We start from the raw sequence: 5574 nt of genomic DNA on the forward strand, positions 1-5574 counted from the left end.
CCCCCCCAGGGTGGTGTAATATATACACGTGACATGAGTTTTGCTTTCAAGAAAGTGGGGTTCAGTTTCCAAGCTTGGCAGATTTCATGCTCTCAGCAGAGGCTACCACTCCTGCAAGTTTCATCCAAATCAGACAAAAAACAACAAAGTTATAGATATTTCATTGATTCCCCATGATATCCTATGGCCCAATCTCCGATGTGGCTCCAAAGCTTCTCTGAAGCGGTTTGGAAAGCCTAAAGAAGCCAGCGCTTTGATCTGGAGATGCTACTTGGGATGCCAAAGCGTCCGAAGCTTCTCCAGATCTGAAGCACGGTCTCTAGCAGTCTCCCCCTGGCCCTGAGTCCCCCTCCCCTGCTGTGCTCACCTAGCCACGCAGGGGCTTGTAGTAGGGTCTTCCCAGGCTTGGAGTCTTCTCACAGGCAGCTCCTCTCTTGTCCTGCCCCGACAGGGCTCCGGGGGGAAGGGAGGGAGAACAGACACAATGCAGCACTCTCCGTGCAGCCTCTTGCTGCTACTTCTGCAGGGCTCTGCCAGGGGCTCTTGGGGGAGACAGCTTTGTGAACATCCTTTCTGTGGTCTCCAGCCTGTCTCTCACCCTGCCTCTCTCTCTCCTTTGTTCTCCTCCCAGGGAAAACTGCTCCCCTCTTTTAAACAAGCCTCTCAGCTAATCTCTGACCCCAGGCAAAGACTAGTTCTAACATTCTTCAGGGACATTGAGCTCCCCTAATCTCATCACTCACCTTTTAAAAACACTTACCCATGCTTTGCTTAGCATCGTTTTTTTACTTTAGTGCCTCTGCTGGATTCTGCCTGACATTTTTTGATCTGATTAGGGTCAATCGGTTCTTCAGAGAGTAACAGATGCCTGTTGATGTAGGGCTTATTTACCAGCACTGGCCAAAAGGATCCCATTTAAAAGAGGATCCTTCTCAGACGTTCTGCCAGAGTCACTGCTTTGGGTGGCTGTAGAATCATAGAAAAGTAGGGCTGGGAGAGATTTCAGGTTATCGAGTTGCAAGCAGCATAATCATCCCCATCTAAACTATCTCATCCAAACATTTGTATAAATTGCTCTTACAAACTTTTAGTTACAGGCATTCCACAGCTTCTGTAAGTGATCTGTTCCAGTGTTTAACCACAACTAATATCTAACCACCTTCTCCCTTGCTGCAATATGAGCCTATTACTCCTTGTCCAGTTGTTCTTGGTGTTCACAGGAGATAGTCTAGAGAGAGAGATGGAGGGAAGAGCTGATAGGTTTTTCAGATACAAAGAGTAGTCCTTATAAAGAGGATGGCAGTCTAACATATAGTGGCACTGATACAATGGAACCCCAGGTTCAGCTGGGACCAAGAGTCGCTACTAAAATAATCCACCCCGAAACAGATCGTTGTTAGCTCTGTATGAAAGTGGTCCTCACCATGTGTGTTCCTGAGCCTTTCCACTAAAAAATGAGCTTCCTCCTGGATCTGCTTCTCAATGCTTTTCTTCCCCATCCCAAAATTCCTCAGTGTGGTCAGGACAAATCGCCGGAGCTGCTTCCATGGCTCCCCATTGCTGAAAATAACCCCTGAGAAAGGAAAAGGAAAAAAATGGATAATGAGAAGCCCAGATTCAAGTTCCTAATTTCAAATCCACCCAAACATTCTTGATTTAAAGATTCAATTTAAACTGAAACATCATTGGGTTTATGTTCTACTTGGGAGATTATATTAGAGCTCTACCATAATTACTTGGTAGTTAAATTGTCCAATATGTTCAGGATCTCATGGGAAATACATATTAACTTCATTGCATTTTAATTGCACTTATAAGACAGAAGAATAATTATATTGGCTACCATCAGTAGTACTTGCATTTTATTTTCTAACACACTGTAAACTGTCATAGAATAGAGAATTCTGCTAGTCACAGTAATTTGACCAAAGCACATATCCTGTAGGGTGTAAAAATTAGATAATAAACTGGGACACAAACAGCTGGGTAAAATTAGCATCTTTCACCTGACAAAACTCTGTAATAAGTACCAATATTGAGCACTATAAATAAATATATTGAAGATATTCTTCATAGGATTCATGATAGTTAATATAGCTACAGTGCCTGCAGTGTTTTCTGATATGCATATGCAACAAATATGCAACAAATACATCACTGTATTTAATGCAACCCCTGATCAGTAATGTCCAACCTTTTTGGCAGGCATATCACAAATTAAACCCTGTACCTTGAGTGCCACTGATCCCCTTTCCCTGCCCTATCTGCTGCCCTGCACCCCCTCCTGGATCCATTGCTCTGCTTTATGCTTCCTGTCCTATTTACTCTGTGCTGCCTGTCCTTTTCCCAGTCTGCCCCATGGCACATGTAGAGCCTGCTCATGCCATTTGTGGCTCCAAGCTGGCCACCCCTGTGCTACACAGTTTACCCATCACTTTTACAAACTTTGCAAGTTCTGGAAAATGAACTAGATCAGATAAAAGCATACTGAATTAATCAAGCACTGAGAGTAAGTGTCTTATCTTTCAACTTTCTACCTATGAATGAATGAAAACTCAGCCGTGTTGTACAGAGCCAGCTTGGGTCATTCTTGTGTGAACCTACTGATATCACTGACCTGCTGCCAATCTGGGGAAGAACCAGTTGTCAGCATACTTCCTGTCCTGACTTGTTGTATTTTAACTGGATTCTAGGTCATTCTAAGGATTAGTACATGGTTTAATTTTTAAAAAACTTATTTGTAAATAAGAACTGATCAGCACGTGACTGTCAAGCACTGCTAAAACCCCTCAAAAACTGATAGGTAAATAAATCTTCCATAGGTATGTTCACATCTTGAGTGGTCACCCTATCTTAAAAAGTAGAGCTAGAAAAGGGCAACAAAGATGATTAGAGCAATGGAATGGCTTTCATACTGGGAGAGTCCAGAAGGCTGGAATGCTTCATCTTGGAAAAATGGCAACTAAGGCAGGGTACAGGGCATGATAAAGAGAATAGCTTTATCAGGGGCTGTTAAACACAACAGTCAGGGATGTAACCTGTTCATGGTCATTGGGACAGTATGGATAGGGGATGGATCTCTCTATCTTACTTATACTCTTCCTCCAAAGCATCTGCTATTCACAGGAGCAGGATAGTAGGCTAGATGGATCTTTGGTGTGACTCAGTATGGTAGATCTCGAGCTCTTCCTTGATCACAGGCTATACCTGGTACAGTGACTAGGAGTGGCTAGGAATCCGTGGTGATTTTACAGATCTGCTTTGCTTCTTTCCAATGCAGCACCTCTAGTCACAATTTAGGATGTATTAGTTACTCTCTCTAATTAACCTACAGTAAGGTATTTGGAAGCCTTTATCAGTCAGACAGTGGCATAAGAGGAAAATGGGTCATTAGCAAGGCAATCTCTATTGTCCATTGCTATACTAAATGAAATGTCAACTGTTTCCACATTTCCCTTCTTAACTATATTCTTCACAAATAGAGAACATCACCCAAGTACAGTGAAATTTCTGAAACGTACCCCTTTCTTTGCTGAACCTTTCAGTTATTGGCGGTCTGCCTCATCCACTGAATTCATCCCCTTGATCCATCAGAGCTTCCTTCACAGCTTCACGTCCATACAGGACTACAGCCCGTTCTCAGCCTAAGTATATTGTGAACACTGGACCATACTTTTTACTGAGCTATAAAAGTTTATCACAAAAGACCAGCAAGTTTTAATTAACTGGGTTTAAATTATCAGAATGAGAATACAGTTCATTATAAATTGACTAAAGTTTCCACAAGCCACTAAATTTATATTAGTCAGAATTTTGACAATGATATAATTATCTCCTTGTTAAGAGCAATATTCCTTATTATGGATCCTTTCATCTGCGCTCTCCTCATTTGGTTTTATTTGAACAACAACTCTGCTCTGAAAAGCATTTATGTAAAAGTGACACTTCTACAGAACTGCTCCTTTTATTTGAAACACAAGTTGACTGTAAAATAACCAAAGACAGTTTTTTCTCTCTCTCACTTTGTTAGCCTTGCAGAGCCAAAGAGTGAAGTGAATTATTTTTGCATCAATTAGCTTTTCTCCTAAATTTCACTCAGTTACATTTGTGTAAACTCACCGAGGGGAAAAAACCTCCAATGCAGGTCACACATCTGGACTCAGTGACAAAATTTGAAAACACCTAATTTCTTGCAGGTAGGTGAGATGCCCCATCCTTGGGGGTTTTCAGGAGGAGACTGGGCAGGCATCTGGCTGGGATCACATGACACCAGTTTTGGTGACCCTTTTCTCGCCTGCCAGGGGCAGGGGGTCAGACTAGACGGCCTGCTGAGGTCCCTTCCAACCCAAGAATCTATGAATCTATGAGACCAGGTGTTTTTTCCTCTACAATTTATACAAATTAGAATGACTTATGAGGAAAAAAAGAAACCTATGTGGCTGTTAGGCCCAAAGGTAAATTTGAAGTGTTTTAAATTAGAAAAAAATAATTCATTGTTTAGTAAAATTATGATATTTGATATGCAAATTCATGAGAGACAATAAATCCACCATGCAAACCCACAAAGGAAACTTTTCACAGCACAGCACAGCTAAATGTAATTTAGCTTGGTTCTGGGAAGGAGGTAACAGTGAACTTACAGGTCAGAAAGTGAAACAAAAAAAGCTCAAATCTAACTTCTCCTTTGGGTGGGTAAGCAGCACTTACACAGCTAACATTAGCCACTTATCTGACATTTTGGGCTACTTATGTGTATATTTTTTGGCTCCCCCTTTCCTTAGCCAGTACAACTTAACTTGTCCTGACCATGCAGGGGTCCACTCTGGCCACTTGTGCTCTGTTGTGATCTAATTCCAGCCAGGAAGTCACTTAGTCCTCATGTAAGTCCCCCAAATGACACAACTATTTGACAGAGGAGAAGGCAATAGCTTCTTTCACCTTTTAGCTGATTAACCTATTGGTTAGGGTAGTTAAGCAGGGAGTGGGAGAACCAGGTATTATGCCCCCTCCATCCTCAGCCCAGACAGAAGGGGTTTTAAACCCACATCAGGTGACCTATCACCTGAATAAGGGAGAAGAGATTGATGTCATATATCTTGACTTCAAAAAAGCCTTCGATCTGGTTTCCCATGATCACCTCTCGGTGAAACTGGCCAATTGTCGCCTTGGGTCCACCACGATCCACTGGCTGGAAAATTGGCTCCGTGGTCGGACCCAGAGGGTAGTAATTGATGGAAGTCACTCATCATGGTGTCCTGTGACCAGTGGGGTCCCCCAAGGCTCTGTCCTTGGACCCATACTGTTCAACATCTTCATTAATGATGTGGACACTGGAGTCAGAAGCGGACTGGCCAAGTTCGCTGATGACACCAAACTTTGGGGCAAAGCATCCACACCAGAAGACAGACGGGTGATCCAGGCTGATCTGGACAGGTTCAGCAAGTGGGCGGATGAGAATCTGATGGTGTTCAATGCCGATAAATGCAAGGTTCTCCACCTTGGGAAGAAAAACCCGAAGCATCCTTATAGGCTCGGCAGTGCTACGCTGGCTAGCACTATGGAAGAAAGAGACTT

Source organism: Alligator sinensis, unplaced genomic scaffold (assembly GCF_000455745.1).
Source record: "Alligator sinensis unplaced genomic scaffold, ASM45574v1 scaffold264_1, whole genome shotgun sequence".
Classification (NCBI taxonomy): Eukaryota; Metazoa; Chordata; order Crocodylia; family Alligatoridae; genus Alligator; species Alligator sinensis.